At 44.3% G+C, this 21,362-nt stretch overlaps 1 pseudogene; it reads left to right on the top strand.

Annotated features, from left to right (window-relative positions):
• Positions 1–20,183: 20,183 nt before the first annotated feature.
• LOC121464698 lies at positions 20,184–21,108 on the top strand (annotated as a pseudogene).
• Positions 21,109–21,362: the final 254 nt, after the last annotated feature.

Here is a 21,362-nt window from a genome sequence, read left to right as displayed (position 1 = left end):
CCTCTACCAAGGCTTGACAGCCACAGACTAAGCAGACTAAGCCTCTCTCTCCTCTCACTTTTATGACCTATACTACTGGGATTAAATATGGGACTCCCTAGTACTCAGATTAAAGGTGTGAGGCACTCTGTCTCTGTCTCCTTTCATCGCCTGATGAAGGTAATATTCAGAGACAGAGACCCACGTTGGAGCACCGGACAGAAATCTCAAGGTCCAAATCAGGACCAGAAGGAGAGAGAGCACGAGCAAGGAACTCAGGACCGCGAGGGGTACACCCACACACTGAGACAATGGGGATGTTCTATCGGGAACTCACCAAGGCCAGCTGGCCTGGGTCTGAAAAAGCATGGGATAAAACCGGACTTGCTGAACATCGCGGACAATGAGGACTACTGAGAACTCAAGAACAATGGCAATGGGTTTTTGATCCTACTGCACGTACTGGCTTTGTGGAAGCCTAGGCAGTTTGGATGCTCACCTTATTAAACCTGGATGGAGGTGGGCGGTCCTTGGACTTCCCACAGGTCAGGGAACCCTGATTGCTCTTCGAGCTGATGGGGGGAGGGGGAGGGAAATGGGAGGCGGTGGCGGGGAGGAGGCAGAAATCCTTAATAAATAAATAAATTTTTAAAAAAAAGGTGTGAGACACCACTACCTGGAATTGCTTGTGCCTTGGTCTTGTGTAGTCCAGGATAACATTGAACTCTCAGAGATGTTTAGTCCTCTGAATCCCTAATCCTGAGGTTGTGGGGGGAGATGTGTACCAACATTATTTGAACTTTAGTGGTTTAGCTATGCCTCTGTTCTTCAGGCAAGATTTATTTATTAAAATATAAAAATATACCTTTGTATTGGTTCTTATGATACAATTATAATAAAGCTTCATCCTCTGAGGCCCACAGAGGTTCCTCACATGGCCTTCATTGCATTGGAAACATCTTATTACAGCATCTCAGGGACCACATCTTTTAAATATATCAGTCTAAGTTGAAAACAAAAGGAATTGAATACTATTGAGTACAGAGATGATGAGGATTGAAAAAACCAAATGTTGATACAGAATTAAAGGTCACAATTCTCGAGGCCATTAAAGAACCCTACATAACTAATCAAAACCAGTCTCCATAACCCAAGAAACCAGAAATCTTCCTGATTCTATCGTTTTCTTTCCCCTTATTTATTATTTCCATTGAGGGTAAAAGGTCTTTGTCGTGGGTTGAATTTGATATATCCTCTCCTGTCATATGCTTGATCCCTTGTGCCCTTAGGCAGTCCTGTTTGAGTAATTAGGGAATTCAGGGATGTGTGGCCTGGCTGGAGGTGGTTGGTCTTTAAAATCCCTGGGAAACTATCAATGCAGTGATAAGAGTTGCCTCACACTCTCCTGTCAGGGCCAGAAGCTGAACCCAACACTTAGCCGATCCTGGCAGTCAGAAAGCATAATACAAGACAACCTCTGCCTCTCGAAGTTGTATTTTGACATAGATTTGGGAGGAGCCATGAAAAGAACTAGAAACGGGTGAAGGATTCTGGCTAGCTGTGATTGGTCCACAGCTTGTATGACCTCACAGGGAGCCACTATGAGGAAAGACAGTCCCCAGCCCATATAAGTAACCAGCTTGTCCTGGACCTTGTCCCTTATACTGCAGTGAAGCTCTTTGTAGGGTACAAAGCAGTGGGACTCAGAATTTTCTTCTGAAACGTTATTTATTAGTAGCCATCTTTGGAATCGAATATCAGTGATCGCCACTGACCTAACACAGTGAGTTTGTTACCTGGCACACTGGGGTGGAGGAGCAGTTGGTGTTGCGGTATACACTTTGGTTTACTGTTTGTAGTTTTAGATTTACTTTCTGCATTTACTTCAGATTTTCTCTTTTTATTACCAACCATTTTCTACTACATGCCCATTTATCTTAGCCATTTTGTACATTGGTTTATTTCTAAACCTAAAGCTTTTGTCAGTACATATTAGCTTTAGAAAATAGTTTGACTATACTATGCACTTGGACCAACTCAATAGCTTTGCTACTTCCCACAGCATTTCATTGGCCTTATGAATTCCCTTATCATTGTAAGACTCATCCTCTGGCACCATCCCACTCATAAAATAAAATAAGAGTTTGGACATCTTGAAGAACAACACATTTCCTAATGGCATCACAGTGTTTAGGACGGGATACCATATGATTCCCATAACTGGGATTTAATAAAAAAAAAGACTTGAGTTTCATGAATAAAGAAACAAGGAGGTCTGCAGCGGTCAGAGTCACTAGAGAATTTGAGGGTCTAGGTGAAAGCAATATTGACAAAGCCCATGTGTTCACTGTCCAGTGAATAACCACATCACTAACTCGGTTCAGCAGGCAGCTCACTGAGTCTATTCTTGGTGTTACTGCTATTCTCCTTATACTCAAAATGTTCTCATTAAAGTTTGTATGACAGAGATTATAACACCATCACATATCTCTGAATTCCTGGTCTCAACAAGGGGGTGATATCTGGAAAAGTTGTGAAACAGCTGGGTGGTAGAAACCAGAAGGAAAAATTGGGTCATTACAGGAAATGAAACCGAGAACAGCCATGCAAGCATGCTTGAGATCCACCTTCCCAAGTCTCCATTCATGCCTTTCCTCACATGTGCATTGTGAGCCAGAGTATGAGTGTAGGACTTATGGAACCGATGTTTCTTCTCAAAACTTTGGTCACAGCCAGGGAGAAAGAAATGCCATTCTGGGAGAAAGAAGGAGGATAAGTTCTTTGGTTCTGAATAGCAGGAGTGCTTCCTTGCAATGACCTCACTGGATACATTGTGAGGTCTTGCAGTCCCCGCCCATTGAAGGCATTGGCCAGTCTGAGTCTTGTCCTCACACTGCAGAGAAGGTGTTCACTTCTTGGCTTCAGGGAATTTAGATTCAGAATTTGGGTCACATTCACAAGGTTATTATTGATCACTTGGAAACAGACATGTTGATCTGATTAGACCAAAAGAGTTTGTGATTCTTTCCTGAATTGTAGGTTTTTATCTATATTTTTTGAATGGTGTTTGATTTAATTTGTGCTTTCAAATTAGTTTCTTGTTTTAAACCATGCTTAATTTGCATCTTAAATGAGCATGATACTTTGAGATTTTTAAAATATTCTTTTCTGATTTTAAGTATTCCCTATGAGGAGATAATTTCAGAAAGTAAGCCTCACAATGGTGTGCACTGTCAACACCCCTAGTATGATTACATTCTCCAAGCTTTGTGGAGCCCCACATGTCACCTATTCTCTTGATGACCTTCCTGAATAGCCATGTCCCATCCACCACAAAACAAAACCATGCCATCTCAATTAGAGACAACCCACCACACTGCTATGTTCAATGAGGCCTAACACCTTTTAGATCCATGCGTATGAGTTTAAGGAAAAAAACTGAGTATCAGGAGTGAAAAGGTGATGATGTTTATCCTAGTGAGTTCTTAGAGAACTTACAGGCACAGTGAAAAACCCACTGAAGCAGTTCCAACCACAGTAGTCCAGACCCAAGTCCCTAGTCTAAGTCAGCTCAGAGTTCCTGAGTCTGTCATTCTTTTAACTTGGGGCTTAGCTAAGAGTTGAAAAAAGTCCTCAAGGTTGGATGTGAAAGGCCTTACAATTCCTCATGTGCCTGAATGCTTGGTCTCTAGTATGGAGTGCCGATTGGTTTGGGAAGTCATAAATCAATAAAGCACTAGAGTGACAAGAGTTATTAGGTGACTGGATGCAACAAGGGCCTGCCAAAGCCATGGAACCAGCTGCTTCAGCCGCATCTTCCCCAGGCCAACTTCCCCATCTCCTGCATCTGCCATGCCTCCGCTGTACTCAGAAGGCATGAGACAAGAAAGTCCTTATGCCCCTTAAGTTGCTTTCTGTTAAGAAAATGTGCACTGCCATGGTATAAATGATGCAGTCCCTGTTATTAGACAGAGAAACTACCTTGGGTTACTCCTCGCTGTTACTGGTCCAACCTCGACAGTTACATAACTTGTCCTTTGTGAGAAATGATAGGAATTTGTTCCTAAAGGACATTCAGTGGCCTGGGCTTCATCCTGAAGCTGCAGAGAAAGTCATGTTGGATAGAGAGCATTTGTATCTAGCATTGGTCCTGATACACTTGGGATTTCCCAGTCTCACAGACCTTGACATTGGGAGATTTCTTCTCTGTTGCCATGAGTTTCATGTTCTGTGCAATCTTTGAAGTCACGGAGTTACTGCTGGTGTCTGAGACATTGATTTCTGCTTGTGCCCATTGGACTTTTTTTCTAAATTTGGTCCCTTTTCTATAATTTTGTTTGGCCATGGGGTACTATAATTTCTTTGGGGACTTGTTTTATTTCAAACCTTAACTATGAAAAGTAGAAAATATGCCTCAAGACATGTATCCATACATATAGTGAGCAAGGATCATTTTCATCTGCTGTGTTATATCGTAAAAGCCCCTGGCATGTGCTTACTGCACTCCCCTTTTAAGAATCCACAAACACATCCACGGCTCTACTTAGCCTCGGAACATCTCTGAAACTTGCACAATACATTCGAAGCTGTGTCCATGTGTATTTCAGAAAACAACATTTCATTCGCTGTGGATGAACATGGACTCTTCCCGCTAAACTTGTCTGTTAACTGATGATCAGTTTTTGTGTGGACTAACCCCTTATACTCCTTGCTGAACATACTGAGAACATGAGGTATCTCTAATGTGTTATTGAACAGTGTTGAATAGGGAAACTCATTTCATATGATGGGCAACAAGGACATTATATTATACATTTTGACTGTGTGTATTAGAGTGTGCAAGTAAGTTTGTCTGTGTCGGGGTTTGTGTTTGTGTGTGAGTATGTAAACCCACAAATGTACACGAATTTGTGTGTGTGTGTGTGTGTGTGTGTGTGTGTGTGTGTGTGCATTCATTGTTTTGGCATCAGGGTACTTCTGCCATCTTAGAATGTTTTGAACGATCTTTTTTGTCTCAGGTGAGGCAGCTTTTGAGGATCATGATCTCCACTGTATTAAAAGACAGCAGTTATGTTTCTTTATGCAATCTTTGGGCCCGGGCTGTCCTTATACTAAGAGACTTATTCTCTTTCAATCTTGTACTCATATGTTTCTTAGCACATTTCATGAGCTCCTGAATACATCACCATACCCAGGTGCAGCAGTGGGAGGCAGCTGGTGTTCCATTATTGGTTAGTTCTTGTATTTCTTTTTGTGGGGGCTTTGTGAATTTAGCAATCTCTTTAAGAATTGTCAACACAAAATTTTCTAACAGCTCCTAAAGTTCCTATGGATCTTATCATCTCTTTCCTGTCTCACATTTCAACAATATGTGTCTTCCTTTGGGGGTTCATGTCAAGGGTTGTCAGATTTGTTCATCCTTTCAAAGGACCAGCTCTCTTTGTTTCAACTGCCAAGTTATCTCTAGCTCTGTTCTTTTTTATACTTTCTCATAACAGTTTTGAGGTTGGAATGTTGTGCTTTATTTGTTTGTTTTTTGCATCTTTGACCACTAATATGCATCATTAAGATGCTTGTGAGACTTTTGATTTCTTGACGTACAAACTGATAGTTATAACTTTGTCTCCTAGTGCTGATTTTGCTCTTTTTTATTTCTAGCATCTTGTTGCAGAGCCATTCCCCACCAGAAAAGATGGAGGACATAGCAGATAAATTATTTTGTGTTGATTTCACTGATGACAGTTTACAAGCATGCCGAAAATCAGCTTCGGAGTACTCCATTTCAAGTCTCGTAGACGCAACCTGCTCACTCACTCACATAATGGCCGAAGAGAATTGTGACACAGCTGTGCCAAATAGATTTTATGAGACCTTAGCCAAAAACGACTTATTGTTTCAGAAACATCATATCTACAGGTGGAAAAGCAAATATCATCCACAGGTCTGCTACTCCAGGAGGCTTTCCCATCGCCTCACCCTCCCTCGATTTCCTTTGAGGAGAAGATGGAGTGAGCTGGCCCTGCCAACATTCCTGACAGAACCCGAGGTAAAGAAAGGCCAGGACATAAATGAAAAAACTAGCAAGGGCTTCTCTAAGTCCAGCTCCCCTGATTTATACATCAGATCTTAACTCACCTGCGAATTCTGCCCCACAGGATGCTGATATGAAGGCAGAAAATGCTGCAAAAAAATCATCTGAGTCAGCTAAGATGGAGGACATCACTTATACTAACACAAGGTACATGAGGTATCTCTTATGTGTTCTTAAACAGTGTTGAACAGGGAATCTTATTTCAGATGATGGACATCAAGAACATTACATTATACATTTTGTGAGTGTGTGTAGTAGTGTGTGTGTGTATGTGTGTCTGTGTATCTGTGTTTGTGTGTTTGCACCCTCAAATGTGCATGTGTGTGTATGTGTGCATTCATTGTTTTGGCATCAGGGTACTTCCGCCATCTTAGAATGTTTTTTTTTCTTTCCTTTTTCCTTTTTTTTATTGAAAAAAAAATTTCTGCCTCTTCCCAGCCTCTCACTCCTCTCCCCCTCCCCCTCCCCTAACACCTCTCCCCCTCTCCCCACTTCTCTCCCCCTCGCTCTCCAGTCTGAAGAGCAATCAGGATTCCCTGCCCTGTGGAAAGTCCAAAGTCCTCCCCCCCTCCATCCTGGTCTAGGAAGGTAAACATACAAACTGGCTAGGCTCCCACAAAGCCAAAACATGAAGTAGGATCAAAACCCAATGCCATTGTCCTTGGCTTCTCAGCAGCCCTCATTGTCCGCCATATTCAGAGAGTCCGGTTTTATCCCATGCTTTTTCAGTCCCAGTCCAGCTGGCCTTGGTGAGCTCCCAATAGATCAGCCCCACTGTCTCCTCCGTGGGTGGGTGTACCCCTTGTGGTCCTGACTTCATTGCTCATGTTCTCCCTCTTTCTGCTCCTCATTGGGACCTTGGAAGCTCAGTCCAGTGCTCCAGTGTGGGTCTCTGTCTCTATCTTTATCCATCGCCAGATGATGGTTCTATGGTGATATGCAAGATATTCATCAGAATGGCTATAGGATAGGATCATTTCAGGTTCCCTATCCACAGCTGCCCAGGGAACTAACTGGGAACCACGCCTTGGGCACCTGGGAGCTCCTCTTGGTCCAAGTCTCTTGCCAACCCTAAGATGGCTCCCTTAATTAAAATATGTGCTTCCCTGCTCCCAATCCAACCTTCTTTTATCTCAATCATCCCGTTTCCACAAGTTCTCCCCATCCTACCCGTCTCACATTTCTCTCCCCCTCTCCCCTTACCCCACTCCCACCCCACCCCCAAGATCCCGATTTTTTGCCTGGCAATCTTGTCTACTTCCCATACCCAGGAGGATAGCTATATGTTTTTCTTTGGGTTCACCTTCTTATCTAGCTTCTTTAAGGTAACAATTATAGACTCACTGACCTTTATTGATGGCTTGAACCCAATAATGAGTGAATACATATCTTGTTCATCTTTTTGGGTCTGGGTTACCTCACTCAGGATAGTATTTTCTATTTCCATCCATTTGCATGCAAAATTCAGGAAGTCATTGTTTTTTACCGCTGAGTAGTACTCTAATGTGTATATATTCCACACTTTCTTCATCCATTCTTCCATTGAAGGACATCTAGGTTGTTTCCAGGTACTGGCTATTACAAACAGTGCTGCAATGAACATAGTTGAACAAATTCCCTTGTCATATGATCGGGCATCTCTTGGGTATTTTAAACGATCTTTTTTGTCTCTGGTGATGCAGCTTGTGGATCATTGATCTCCATTGTTTTTAAAGACAGCAGGTATGTTCCTTTATGCAATCTTTGGTCCTGGGCTGTCCTTATACTAAGAGACTTATTCTCTTTCAATCTTGTACTCATATGGATCTTAGCACATTTCACGAGCTCCTCAATTCATCATCATACCCAGGTGCAGCAGTGGGAAGGCAGCTGGTGGTGCATATTTGGTAACATCTTACATCTCTTATTGTGTCTGGTCCATGAATTTAGCAATCTCTTTCTTTGAGGATTGTCAACACTTTGGAGTACAAGGTTTTGTCTTAGCTCCTAGAGTTCCCATGGATCTTACTCATCTCTTTCCTGTCTCACATTTCAACAATATGTATCTTCCTTTGGGAGTTCATGTCAAGGGTTGTCAGATTTGTTCATCCTTTCAAAGGACCAGCTCTTTGTTTCAACTGCCAAGTTATCTCTAGCTCTGTTCTTTTTTACACTTTCTCATAACAGTTTTGAGGTTGGAATGTTGTGCTTTGTTTGTTTGTTTTTTGCATCTTTGACCACTAAGATGCATCATTAAGATGCTTGTGAGACTTTTGATTTCTTGACGTACAAACTGATAGTTATAACTTTGTCTCCTAGTGCTGATTTTGCTCTTTTTTATTTCTAGCATCTTGTTGCAGAGCCATTCCCCACCAGAAAAGATGGAGGACATAGCAGATAAATTATTTTGTGTCGATTTCACTGATGACAGTTTACAAGCATGCCGAAAATCAGCTTCGGAGTACTCCATTTCAAGTCTCGTAAACGCAACCTGCTCACTCACTCACATAATGGCCGAAGAGAATTGTGACACAGCTGTGCCAAATAGATTTTATGAGACCTTAGCCAAAAACGACTTATTGTTTCAGAAACATCATATCTACAGGTGGAAAAGCAAATATCATCCACAGGTCTGCTACTCCAGGAGGCTTTCCCATCGCCTCACCCTCCCTCGATTTCCTTTGAGGAGAAGATGGAGTGAGCTGGCCCTGCCAACATTCCTGACAGGACCCGAGGTAAAGAAAGGCCAGGAGATAAATGAAAAAACTAGCAAGGGCTTCTCTAAGTCCAGCTCCCCTGATTTATACATCAGATCTTAACTCACCTGCGAATTCTGCCCCTCAGGGTGCTGATATGAAGGCATTAGAGACTCCCGAGACAGCAGAAAATGCTGCAAACTTAACATCTGAGGGGACTTCTGAGAAGTCTAAGGTGAAGGCCAACAGAAACCTTTTTCAAAGGTTTTTCTGCTGCCTCTGCATGCCAAAGACAAAAGATACAACATCCAGGTGAGTAACAACAAAGAATGGAAAAGCAGTTTTAAGGAAATGGAGTGGGTGAGGCCAGTTAATCACATATGATTTGAGCTGATTTTTTAAAGGCACTTTGCCATGGGCAGGCTTCAGCCATTTACAGGACCCAAACATTAAGGTGTCTGGAACCCCAAAAGGAGCTTTCACACTGAATCCTATTCATGAAGAGTCTAGCATAGTTGTGACAGAAGCAGACAGCAGAGGTTGCTGGCAGGGCTTGCGGATGCAGGGAAACTGGAGGGAAAAAAAGACTTTCAAAGGGATAACAGTTTAGGAAGGGAAGAAGAAGTCTGTGGAGAACTCTGGTTCCTCAAATCAGCTTTTTGCTAAGTCTTTCTATGTCAATGTCACTAAAACAGTCCTTTGTTTCTCTCTTTTCAAGGGCTGACGATGCGGCCCTGACCCGGGGTCCCTAAACCCCGGGTCTGTGTTCGGCCTGGTTGGGGCATAACAGCTTCTGGAGCAAGTCAGGCCAGAACATGAAAGGAGGTGTGCCCCAAACCTCTACCTGATAGACAGCTCCAGCCACCAGGGCATGAGCTCTGTACCCCTCCTCTCCTATTGGGTTCAAGGGTGAACTTCATTTGTCCCCAGAAGAAGTAGCTGAACAAAGAATCCTGTCACATCATCCTGGGCGATGACAAGGCATCCATCCCGCTCCGAGTCCACATGAGAAAAGTTAAGTGTCCCAGATGACTCTGGGTCCCCATCTCCTTCTCCCCTCACTTCCATCAACAGAATCAATGAGCACATGTAAAGAAGTGCTTGCACGCTTTCCTCTTAGGTGGTAAGGAGGCACAGGATGAGGAGGGGGAAGGAGGAGTGGGGCAAGTGGGACATGTCAAGGGATAAAAGCACTGAGAGAGGGCAGAAGAAAGGGCTTGCGTCTGGGTGGGGAAGAGGTGATTTATCCAGAGGAAATTCCATTCCGAGAGCAGAAAAGTAAGGGATGAATGTGTGGGTGGTGACAGGGTCCACAACCAAGAAGGAAAGGAGCAAAATTCCCCTGAAGAGGAGGTTAGGAGCAAATGGTGCATGGGTACCCCGAGAAGACGACCCTGTCTTCCTCATGGGTTCCAGCTTGCTCCAAGCTGCAGCAGGTGAGTGCTGCCTGAGGAATCTGCTCTCGTCCAAAGGTGCTCAGACAGGGTGTGGCTGCAGAGAAGAGAAGCCACATGTTTTCAGGAGCCTCTTCCTCTTTCTGCTTGACCGAGGCTTGGATTGATCTGGTAACATCTGCTTATGTTCAAGCCTTCATCTTTCATGCCCCAAGGTGCTGTTGTCCCATCCAATGATTATTCAGACAGATGTCCCCATGGGGAATTCCTTGACTTTGAGTAAACAGCAAGATAGGTGTTTGTACTGGAAATGGGTAAACAGTGCTTAAAAGGACTGGGAAACATCACTGCCCAGAAAAAGTCAACAAACTTGGAACATCTTTGAGCCCAGAGCCATCATCAGGCTTTAGTTTAGAAGGAAACCTGATTGCCAAGGAGCTGCAGATGACGGCCAGTGCTATTGTGTGCAGCCTTGTTGAGTGAGCTGCCTGCAGTCTTCTGTCCACCATACATATAGGGAGCATCTTCCTGGGTCACCAGGGGCAAGCCAGCTGACATGCTTTTCAGGGGTCTAATCTTGAGATCAGTCAGGTGTAGTGAATTTGTGTCCAATGTGCATCTCCTTGTGGTAGATGATGAGTTTCTGTATCGTGGCCTTGATCTACACCAACCATCCCAATGGAGCGCTCTCCTCTGCAGAGGCTGATGGTCCTGTCCTGGTCAATAGGAGTATGGTTCTTTGTGACAGCTTATCAGTTGTCTGGAATACACTTCATTGGCTACATCATGTAGATGAAATCTTGACCGAGTCCTATATGGTGCCTTGCTCACCCTAGTCATAATGATAGTCAGTATTATTATGTCAGTCATCATTTTATTCTAATAATTCCTGCCATTATATGTTACTTGATGTTTTTATTATACCCTTGAACATTCTTTGTTTTATTGTTGTGATTATATTGTGCCAAGTATGATTTGTTCAATGATCTAGTCTATTTGGAGTTCTGTATGCTTCTTTTACCTTAATAAGAAGCTCAATCTTTAGGTTAGGGAAGTTTTCTTCTATGATTTTATTGGAAACAGTTCCTGTTTCTTTGACCTTGCTTTCTTCTCCTTCTATTCCCCTTAATCATGGATTTGGCCTTTATATAATATCCCAATTTTTCTGGTGCTTTGTGCTTGAAGTTTTATTAGATTTAACACTGTTATTGACTGGGAAATCCATTTTCTTCTATCTTGTCTTCAATATCTGAGATTTTTGCTTCCATCTCTTATATTCTGTCAGGAAATCTTCCGTCTAGGGTTCTTGCTCCAGTCTGATTCCAGTTCTCCCTTGGTTCCACTTGTCTTCATTGATTCTTCTTTCATGTGTAGCCTTGACCTGTCTTCTTCATTCAAATCCATTGCTTGTGTTCCAAAGATTTCCATTAACACATTCATTCATGTCCTCCTAAGGTCCTTGACCATTTTCATAATAGCTATTTTGAAGTCCTTGTTCTGTGTGTCAGCTGTTTGCCTTGCTCAGGAACTACTGAAGTCCTACTGATGAACTCTAGTGGAGACACACTGTTGGGGCTGTTTTGATTCTGTCCTCATGCTGACATCCAGACATCTGGGCTTAGAAGGATTTCACTTCCAGTAGTTGATATCTGGTCTTGCCTGTCTGTTGGGTAGGTTTTTCCTTCCTTAGTTTGTGTTGCTCTCTCAGAATTTTTGGAGGGGTGCAGTGGCTGTGGTAGCTTATAGAGAGTGCTCTAAGTCTCTCCCAGGTATGGCCACTGGTGGTTTCAGGTGGGCAGTGTTTCTAGTATTGGGAGATTGCAGGAAAGAGTAGGATGAGCTAGACTGGCAAGTGTCTCAGCAGATACACAAGGAGGGAGAAAAGTTTGGTCAGCCATCTGGATCTCTAAAGTCCCCGGGGAGTTGGAGAAAGAGGGTGAAATCAAGTCCCTATCCAGCACAGGGTTAGGGATGAGACCGAGTGTTTGAAAATGGAGGACAGAAGGAGAGGGAAGATTGCCTATTTGCTTCCATGGTCAGCATGGCCAGAAGGGCTGCAGTGACAGACTGTCTCCAGTGAAGGTGACCAAGACAAAAGGATGGAATGAAGAGAAGGCTGAGAATGAGGATTTGTTTGCTCTCCCAGGAATGGGGACAGAAAAAAAGGAAAGTCCAGAACAGGTGGCCTGCTCTAAAGCTGAGAATAAGACTGGGAACTGGGATTGGAGGATGGGAAGGAGATTGAAGTTCACCTACCTGATTTCCTGCTCAGCACAGCAAGTGTGTCCAGGGACATAGTGTCTCTGGTGTTGCTGGCTGAGACAAAGTGGTGGGAATTGGGTGCAGTGATGTAGGAGAAGAATGATGGATTTGAAATTTGTACATCGACTAGCGAAACATACAGACAGTGAAATGAGTGCAGGAATCTCATAAATGAGTGTCTGATCATGTATGGGGCAGACTATTGTATAGGCAAAAAGTGGAGACTGTAGTGCAGTAAATTCATTTGACAGTTACTGGAATATGTTCCCTTAATAATGAATGCTGTGAGGAACCCCACATATATATCTTCATAGTAAATCACACACCAATGAAATAATCTGATGGTATTCTCTGTGGGAGAGTTAAGAATGTATATTTCCTTTATTTTTGTAAGACTGTTAAAGATTTCTTCTGGATGTGGCAATCTTTTCGGAAGATCAAAGGATATGATCTAGTAGAATCCAGCTGGATTCTGAGGGCTGTGTGCTGTGGTGACTGATGATCCTGTCAGAGCCCACCCTGTGCTCACTGAGGAGACTCAGCAGTGCTGTCCTCCTGTCCTGTCAGATTAGAGCTCACCCTGTGCTCACTGAGGAGACTCAGCAGTGCTGTCCTCCTGTCCTGTCAGATTAGAGCTCACCCTGTGCTCACTGAGGAGACTCAGCAGTGCTGTCCTCCTGTCCTGTGAGATTAGAGTTCACCCTGTGCTCACTGAGGAGACTCAGCAGTGCTGTCCTCCTGTCCTGTCAGAGCTCACCCTGTGCTCACTGAGGAGACTCAGCAGTGCTGTCCTCCTGTCCTGTCAGAGCTCACCCTGTGCTCACTGAGAAGACTCAGCAGTGCTGTCCTCCTGTCCTGTCAGAGCTCACCCTGTGCTCACTGAGGAGACTCAGCAGTGCTGTCCTCCTGTCCTGTCAGAGCTCACCCTGTGCTCACTGAGGAGACTCAGCAGTGCTGTCCTCCTGTCCTGTCAGAGCTCACCCTGTGCTCACTGAGGAGACTCAGCAGTGCTGTCCTCCTGTCCTGTCAGAGCTCACCCTGTGCTCACTGAGGAGACTCGGCAGTGCTGTCCTCCTGTCCTGTCAGATTAGAGCTCACCCTGTGCTCACTGAGGAGACTCGGCAGTGCTGTCCTCCTGTCCTGTCAGATTAGAGCTCACCCTGTGCTCACTGAGGAGACTCAGCAGTGCTGTCCTCCTGTCCTGTCAGAGCTCACCCTGTGCTCACTGAGGAGACTCAGCAGTGCTGTCCTCCTGTCCTGTCAGAGCTCACCGTGTGCTCACTGAGGAGACTCAGCAGTGCTGTCCTCCTGTCCTGTCAGAGCTCACCCTGTGCTCACTGAGGAGACTCAGCAGTGCTGTCCTCCTGTCCTGTCAGATTAGAGCTCACCCTGTGCTCACTGAGGAGACTCGGCAGTGCTGTCCTCCTGTCCTGTCAGATTAGAGCTCACCCTGTGCTCACTGAGGAGACTCAGCAGTGCTGTCCTCCTGTCTTGTCAGAGCTAGTGATTACTGCTAGGACTCCCCAAAGCTGAAAGCCTACCTAGCTACTCCTCAGGCTACCATGGAAGCCGAGCTTTAGCAGCAGTGCTCACAAGGGTCTTGGCAGCCTCAGTGGAAACATACACAAAGGAAGAGCCACTTCTCTGCAGGGGTGGGAAAGGAGGCCTGGGACGACCTAGACTCTCCGAGGAGATCTTTGGTCTTGAACTGCTTCTTTCTCAGTATAGGGCTGGGACAGGCCTAGGAGCTTGCTGTCACCCCGGCCATATCTGCGTCTTAAGCACAGATCACTACTACACTTTACCACAGCATCTCATCTACCATCTGTTCGTCTCTATTACTGCAAGGATTCTTTCCCAGTCCATTCTGCCCTCTGCTTCTAGGCTAACATTGCCTGTACCTTGATCATGGAAATCAGTTCCATTGTCCCTAGGGTACAATGAGGCAAAAAAGTCAGATATCTATTCCTCATATCTCCTTGGATACCCTTATGAGTCAATAATAACCAATCCTGTAAGAAATATTAAATGATCATTTTTTTCTTGTCAAATACTATAAAACAAATGCTGTTTTTCCTTCAACCCTGAACACTCCTGAGCCTTTTAGACTTTCTTCCTCCATTCCCAATGTCCCATTCAAAATGCCCACTTCTCTTCAAGTGTTAGACATGTTCTTCCAGACAGATGGAACCAATTTCCTTTCCTTTTTTAAAAAAGAAAATGGAATATCTATACATCCAGTGACCTCCTCTTCTCTCTGCCTTCTTCACTGTTCATAATTCTTTTCCAAACTAGCTAACTGTGCACACACTGTGAAGCTGGACCTCAGTTCATCCGAACAACCACTTTCTTTCCTTTGGTAATGGATAATAGTGTTAACAGGGATAAAAACTACAGCTTACTCTCCAGGTATGCTTGCTCTTCCACTTCTGTGAGCATCTACTCTCCTGATTAGAAGTTGCATTGTTAAGATGCTTTAGTGGGAGTGGTGGTCTCTTTCTTTGTGTTCTCAAGACCACTTCCAACAGACTCCAGCTCTTTCTATGAATCTAAATATGCATGAGGTAATGTAGGCACCGTGCATATCTTTGAGTTGTGGCCTGATAGTGGATCTGGATATTACATTCAAGTCTGGCACAGGTGAGTTTCTCAAGATGACAGAGACAGGAGAAGCAGTGCAGGATACTCAACCTCCTGGGCCTCGATCCATCTCCACATCTGCAACAGTATTTGTCTACACTGCTGCCTTTGTACACAGCTTCTGCTTACAGTATCTTTTATTCGTTCACATTCAATGATTCTAAATGATCATAAAATGCAAATAAAACTGTAGTAGGAGCTGCGGGCTGTGTTCCTGCCACCCTGCTCCCAGCCGCCTGGCTAGCTTATACCCCGAAATAACAACACACAAATTGTATTCTTTTAAACACTGCTTGGCCCATTTCTATTAATGTGTCTAGCACCCCAAGGTGCACTTACCGGGAAGATTCTAGCCTACGTCCATCCTGGGTCAGAGCTTCATCGCATCTGCCCGGGAGAGGGGAGCATGGCGTCTGTCTGAGGCATCTTACCTCACTTCCTCTTCCTCCCAGCATTCTGTTCTGTTTACTCCACCCACCTATGTTTTAACCTATGAGGGCCAAGCAGTTTCTTTATTTTTTAACCAATGACCTTCCTCCATCATTTTTTCTTTTTTTGTTTAAACAAAAAAAGGAAGGCTTTAACTTTAACATAGCAAAATTACATATAACAAAACAGTTATTAAGTAAAAATTATAGTTACAATATTTATATCTATTTTATCTTTTATTATAACTAAGGAAAACTATAACTATAATTAACCAGTTTTTAACTCCATTAAAGACTCTAGAAGGATATAATATTATCTAAGCAAACAAGAAGTTCAAACTCTAAAAATGACAGAGACATTTCGCTGCCTGGACAGTCAGCCAAAGTTTTTTTGTACCGTTGGGGCATCCATCTTTAGCCTTTAGGCCCATAGTATCCAGTAGACATTTTGATGAAGCGAGAAATTTTAAAGACAGTTTAGTCATTTTTGTTGTGTCCTGTAGAAGGTCTCACAGACTCTTTTATGAGTCAGGAACCCCGAAAGACCATCTCATCTTTAGGCAAGTTTAGTAGGTTTTTTGTGTCTAGTTTATGTAACAGTCCAGGCAAGAGCAGTTTTTTGTCCAAATGACTATTTAGCTCCATAAGGATCTTTTTTGATGTTTATCTTTTTTTTTTGAAGTAGCTGGTGTTATATCATATCTCCCTTTAAATGTAAAAGAACATTTATAACAATATTTGGGAATATGGGCCCAGTTTTTTTTTCTTTATGCATTCTTTTTTTAAATTTATTTATTTATTAAAGATTTCTGTCTCTTCCCCGCCAACGCCTCCCATTTCCCTCCCCCTCCTCCAATTAAGTCCCCCCCCCTCAGCCCGAAAAGCAATCAGGGTTCCCTGTCCTGTGGGAAGTCCAAGGAACCCCCACCTCCATCCAGGTCTAGTAAGTTGAGCATCCAAACTGCCTAGGCTCCTACAAAGTCAGTGCGTGCAGTAGGATCAAAAACCCATTGCCATTGTTCTTGAGTTCTCAGTAGTCCTCATTGTCTGCTATGTTCAGAGAGTCCAGTTTTATCCCAGGCTTTTCCAGTTTCCAGACCCAGGCCAGCTGGTCTTGGTGAGTTCCCAGTAGAACATCCCCATTGTCTCAGTGTGAGGGTGCACCCCTCGCGGTCCTGAGTTCCTTGCTCGTGCTCTCTCTCCTTCTGCTCCTGATTTGGACCTTGAGATTTCAGTCCTGTGCTCCAATGTGGGTCTCTGTCTCTGTCTCCTTTCATCGCTTGCTGAAGGTTAATATTCAGCAGGGGGCCCAGTTTTTTTTAAACTTTTTTGTTGAATGGGGGCGCTGTTATTTAGGTCTTTTATGGTATTACCTGTGTGTCAGGTTTATCTCAGTTGGCAGTTGAGTGAAGTAATTTTTTGAGGGTGTTTACAGCAACCTTTTAGGAGGGCTTGGTCTATCATACCATATTGGGATAGAAGTAATTTATAGAGTTTCATCTTCTGTGAAAACAAAAGAAGACTCTTTCCAAAGTATCATATTCTTAGACCCAAATTTTGAAGTCATACCCTTATGATATTTGTTTTGGTTTTATTTGGCAGCCCATATAATGAAATGTCTCTCTGTATTTAGTTCATTTATAGTTAAAAATTTTAAAGAAAACACAATGTACATAATCTAGACTCTGTGAATTTTTTATTCTTATGTGGCTTATTTTTATTTTGTCATTTTATTTGTTTTTTCAAGACTTTATCCTTTTTTTAAGCCTATGTACATTTATCCAACATTGTGATTTATAAAGGTCTTTTATGTTTGAAATTTGTTTTATTGTGAATTTGTAATTTTTTTACTATTTAGGAGCATTTTGTTTTGTGCCTTTAAATCATTAAGTGCTTAAGAATCTAAGCTGTGACATTTTTAGGTCAAAAACAGGTACTGTAGGCTTGCCCCGCCCAATCCAACATGGCGGAGCCATTTGTGACTGAATCAGTTGTGCCTCTGAGCTGCAGGGCGACGGGCTGTTTTGGATGTTGGCTTTACTTTTTTTTTTATTTTAAAATGGAGGATGTACCATTTTTTACTAGCTTTGGGGCTGCCAGGTAGGAGCCGCATTTAGCACTTTAACTTTGAGACTGAGTGTGTGGCACAGAAACTCTTTTTATCCAAGTTACAGCCAAATCTGACATGCAGAGTACTGCGCAGTCTGAAAACATGTTTCTGTATGGCGGCAGGAATTTGTCATGCTCTTCTGCCTGCCTAAGCCTGATTTTGCCATCTGCCCAGGTGCAGGCGGGGAGCACTGAGCCATTGACACGGTCTCAGAACACTCTCCTTTCGATCCCAAACGGGAACATAAAATCCAGTCCCATAAAAGCCATTGAAATGTTTTAAAGCCAGAGTTTACCTTGTTAGCACAGCCCCAGGAAGCCACGCTTTAAAATGACGCAGCTTTTTTTTGTTGCTGTTGTTGAATCAGGAAATCTCTCTATGGCATGCCACCAACAAAGAGTAAAACTCTGTGTTAAACTCTGTTTTGGTTTTTTTGTTTGTTTGTTTGTTTGTTTGTTTAAAATTAAGCTCTCTCAGGTTTTTAAGTGGATTTAGCCCATCACATCTGGACGCCATAAAACAGACATCAAGGTTATGATTGGTTTACTAATCCAAGTACCTCCCATTGAAACTATTGTTTAAAGGGAATCCCATGGAGTTGGCATTGTTCTCTTAAATATAGAAATATCAGCCTGTGTTTGGTGCATTTTATTAACAGAAAATGATTCTGGAAAGCTCTATGCCTGAATACACTCCTGTTTCCACATTATCATGTCTCATGTAGTTAATATATAACTAACCCCTAAGCGGGCCCTCGAACCTACTTCATTTCCTAAGTCACGGTCTACGACTCATCTTGTACCCTGCACCATCTCCTCTTTTTGCAACTCCTGCTTACTGCATCACTGCTGCACCTTCAAGGTCTGTCCCATTTCAGCCTCCCCTGGTTCTCAGCTGTTGGACTGTATCAGCCTTGGGCAAATGCATTCTTCAAGGCCCCTTCTGCGCAAGTTCAGCCCATAACATCTATCAGAGTAGGGTGTCTAATGTCAGAAGAAACAACAGGCAGCATTTTGATAAAGTATCTCTTTGAACACATTAACACATTTGCCTGAAAACCACACATGACATCTTAGCATATTGCCTGGTTCTGCACTCTGCCTGCCAGCTGCAGACCCTGTGTTGGTATTTGATCTGCATTCGAGGCCATGCTGTGTCATCTCCTGTGATGTTTATCAAGGCCTGCTTCATTGCATGAACCCCCTTTCACACACAGCATCCTGAACAAGTGCCTCCTCTTCTAAAACAAAGACAGATCTAATCATCCTTGATCCATTAAAGGCAACAGATTGTTCATATTGTGAGACTCATTGTCTCTGTTCAGGGTTTGTCATCCTCAGCTCCTGGCTGGGTCCCAAGCTCTCCTGTGTTGACTGCCCGTGTGCTGTCCCTGTCCACATTCATCAGGAAATGCATCAGCGATGGCTCCATTAGAACACATCGCCATGCTCCCTGTAGTTTTCCTTTCATGCATCTGAAATGGAAGTCTGAAACCCACAGCAGCACTGATATAGTGAACAACTGTGGAAGTGATGGCTGCTCTGGGACTTACAGGAGTGTGCTGAGTCTCTCTCTGGAGTTTCTGCAGGACAGGTGTCCACATGCGGTAACCCTAACAGACATGGGGCCCATGGCTGACTGAGTCCTCCAATTTGTGAGGAATCAGCAGCTGCTCGCTCTCCTGTGGATCTGAAAGAGGTCTTTGCACACAGGCCTGAGTGTTTTACCATCTACTTTATATTCCATGGGAGAAAGTAATTCACTTCACCTGGCTTGCTCTTTCAGGAGCCCACACTGAACCAACCACTAGGAGGAGTTAGTGAGAACTCATTTGCTTGACTAGCACCTCTTCTTCTATGGGGTCCAGATGATGAGATAATGAGACAGCCCAGACAGAAGACCCCGGTCTGAGAAGAAGGTGTGCTGTGCCTGCCATGGCTTGGACTCCCCTCCTCTTCATTTTTCCATCTCAATGTACAGGTACGGACAGGCCCAGGAGTCCTGGGGAGAACTTCTAAACTTAGTCAGTCCCTCTGGTTCAGATCCCCAAAATGCTGTACCTCAACTCTGCTGTTCATTATGGTTTCTGCTTTCGCAGGTTCCTTTTCTTGGACTATATTGGCAGAAACACCCTCCTCCTCTGTGCCCTGAGGAGTGACATCGGCATTGGCGATAACAACATTTACTGGTACCAGCAGATGCAGGGGAGCCCTCCCAGGGTTTTCCTGTGCTACTGCAAAGACTCAAACAAGTCACTGGGGCCTAGAATCCCCATTACATTCTCTGGATCCAGAGAAGCCTCAAAAAAATTTTGCAAATTTGCACATCTCTGAACTATAGATGGAGGATGAAACTCAGCACTGCTGTGTTACCTGGGAAAGTAGTGTTTCCCACAGTGATACAGGCAGATGGGGAAGTAGCCATCAATAGTAGCTTCTGCTAAAAAGCAAATCAGTTCTGGTAGAGTGCATGTAGTGGCCACAGGGAAGGGAGCAAGGAGGCTCCGCCAACATCGCCTGCCACAGCACCAGTTCTGAACAGTGCAGAGGCCCATGGTATTGGTTTTGATCACCCAGAAAGATGCCCCCAGCACATGGAGGGCAACTGCGTGCAAGCATCCAGAAGGGTGACTACCACGAGGCACACGAGATGTACTGAATGCTCTTCTTCAGATACATGTCCAGAAACAAACACTCAGAATCCTGAGATCTCAGGTACTCAGGAGTATTTCTCTTCTTCGGTCATGGCCAGCAGAGCAGTCCAGGCTGACCTGACCCTGCCGATCCTCGAATCCCTGGGGAAGGTAACAGTGTATATAGCTGATGAACTGTTAGGGAATTGTAGAGCCAGCTACAGTGTTCACTTTGACGGATCTAAATTCGCAAGAGTAGTGTTGGTGGCCAGAGCTCTGAAGTGGTCCAGTGGAGGATCTGGGAAACTGGGCCATCCCAGCTTCCACCAGCCCCTCATGCTGTGGGTCTGCAATACTACTGTAAGTCTCAGTATTACTTCCTGCCCCCCACTGAGGGCAAGGGCTGTACAAACATGACGGACAGGTACTCCACTACACAAGGCTTCTGAAGCGGGTGGGTGAGTTCGTGGCCCAGGCTGTGTACAACTGTTTCTCTGTTTGAAAAACAAGAAAGGTGCCCAGGGGGTCTTTACAAGGTGCGCACAGAAGGTCCCGTCCATCAAGGGGACCTTCTTACAATCCTTGCTCAACTTCATCTGGTTTCTGCTGCTGGCTGTGGACAAGCTGACTGTGTTCACAGTGAGCACCACCTGCTTCCCTACATGGGGACCCCATGTACAAAGTGTACCTGGACAGGGGAGCTGCCAAAGCAGACCTCCTCCAGAGAGGGCAACCTGGGAACAAGCTGAGCAGCCTCGTGGACTCCTCAGAGCAGGAGGATGGGGACAAGTGCTAGGATGGCAGAAGCCTCATCAGCCTGCTCGGAAGCTGCCTGGCAAGAATGGAGATGCCCATGACCACCACCACTGGGACGGATTCAGTACCAGGATGGCATGAGGCCCCTTACACAGTAGGCTCCTGTTCCGGGGCTGGAGGGGCATCTGTGCAGAGTCTGTCCCTATTTATTATGGAGGTCAAGGGCTGTGTGGTAAGGACCAGGAACAAAGCCCAGCTTCTGCTGCCCACCGATGTTCCTCATATCTCCCACAATAAAGCACAAGTCTTGTTACAGCACCCTGTGCCGTCCTTGTCTCTGGTTCCTTGTGGAGGGCTCTAGTGGGACAGGCAGCCTGGTATCAGTAACCTGTATC

The sequence above is a fragment of the Microtus oregoni genome, unplaced genomic scaffold (assembly GCF_018167655.1).
Source record: "Microtus oregoni isolate MIOR12 unplaced genomic scaffold, Mior012 000029F_ref0000214, whole genome shotgun sequence".
NCBI classification, from domain to species: domain Eukaryota; kingdom Metazoa; phylum Chordata; class Mammalia; order Rodentia; family Cricetidae; genus Microtus; species Microtus oregoni.
The sequence above is the reverse complement of the archived record's forward strand: the minus strand, read 5'-3'. Positions and strand labels throughout refer to the sequence as shown.